Source organism: Mustela putorius, unplaced genomic scaffold (genome assembly GCF_011764305.1).
Source record: "Mustela putorius furo isolate JIRA1106 unplaced genomic scaffold, ASM1176430v1.1 tig00003988_pilon_pilon_pilon, whole genome shotgun sequence".
NCBI lineage: Eukaryota > Metazoa > Chordata > Mammalia > Carnivora > Mustelidae > Mustela > Mustela putorius.
Genome location: NW_025422127.1, coordinates 10,110,826 through 10,112,380, shown reverse-complemented (window position 1 = coordinate 10,112,380; position 1,555 = coordinate 10,110,826).

Sequence of the window (1,555 nt, the reverse complement as noted above, 5' to 3'; positions counted from 1 at the left end):
AGAAGGTCTATGCTTACCAGGGTTTTTATAGGGCTGGATCCTGCTGCAATAAGAGTTCCTACCAGACTTCCTCCCTCCTCCCATATTGAGTTTGGGGCTGGTGCCTGGAGCCTGAGGGAGGGGTAGGAACTTGGCCACTTGGTGCTGACCTTGACTTTTCCTGAGGAAGGAACCTGGAGCAGTATCTGGGGCTGTCAGTCATCCAAGACCTGACCCTTTTTGAAGGTCGGTTTAGGCTTCCAGCCCATTTTCAGCAGGCTTGGGCAATGTCCCTGAGCTCTGAGGTCTGGTCTTGCTGTGTGGAGCAGGGGCTTCCGGGCTCTTCCAGGGATGAGTTCTAACAATATCCTGAGATCCCAAGACTGAGTCAGGATCCCGAAAGGTATCAGGGGGACGAAGTGGAAAAAGATGGGGGATAGTCAGCTGGCCCGGAGCCACGGTGAAGGAAATGCTAGAGGGCTGCCTCACACAACTCCCTCAGACAGCTTTCCTGAGCTGGGGCTGCAGCTCTGGCATTCCAAACTCTTTGTCCTGTAGGACCATTAGGAAGGAGGCAGAGCAACTGCTTTTCCCAAGCACAGAAGGGCTTGCTAGCATGACAAGGTGTTGAGTTCAAAGTCTGGAGTAGAAAGTGAGAAAGTGAGAGAGTTTTGTTGGCTATTCTGGAAAATTTTGGCTTGGACCCAGGGATTTCCCTCTCCCTCTGAAGTTAACGATGGTACCATCACCTCCAGTCCCTAGTCTTTGGACAGCCTATGCTTACCAGATGCATTACCACGGTGGGGGCTGCCTAAATTCTTGTGTACCTTCCCTTCATCCCCCATCCCAAGCCCCTTCTCTCTCTCTCTCTCTCTCTCTCAGACATACCAACTTCCCTGGCTTCAGAATCAGCTGGGTTGGCTCATCATAGTATAAGATGGGAAATTCCGGGAGAGGGAGGCAGGGAGCCTAGGCAGTGGAAAAAATCCCATCTAGGAGTGAATCGTCTGGACAGGTGTGTGTGTGTGTGTGTGTGTGTGTGTGTGTGTACACACAAATCTCTCACTCTTCCTCCAGTCCCAGAACACTTTCCATCTCCCTGCTGACCATCCCATGGCTTTCTGGGGCTGGGAACGGAAATGCTAGGATCTCTTGGGTTCAGGCTGTGGGTGTTGCTTCTAGGCTCCCAGGAGGCACGCAGCAGGGACCTGCTGATGGGCTGAGCTGTGAAAAGAGGTTAACGCAGAGTTGGTTGTGGTGGTGGTGGTGGAGAGGTGACGTGATACTGCCCCTCCTCGCCTCCGTCAGGTCTCCGTTGACGTCTCCATTTCCCACCCCCGGGGCTTATAGAGCTTCTCTATTTTCCTGATGCCCCCTTTATTTCCCACCCCCTCTACGGTTTTCCAGCTTCCGCCCCTGCCCCCGCAGTTTCCTTGCTCCCCCAAACTGCAGTCTAGGGAAAAAGCCCTACCACAGTCTCCCGCCCCTGCTCCCCAGTCCCATTGGTTGCCTCCCCCCCTGCAGCACCTGGCCCCCCCCAGCCACCCGATTGGCCAGCGGCCCCATCAGTCCTCGC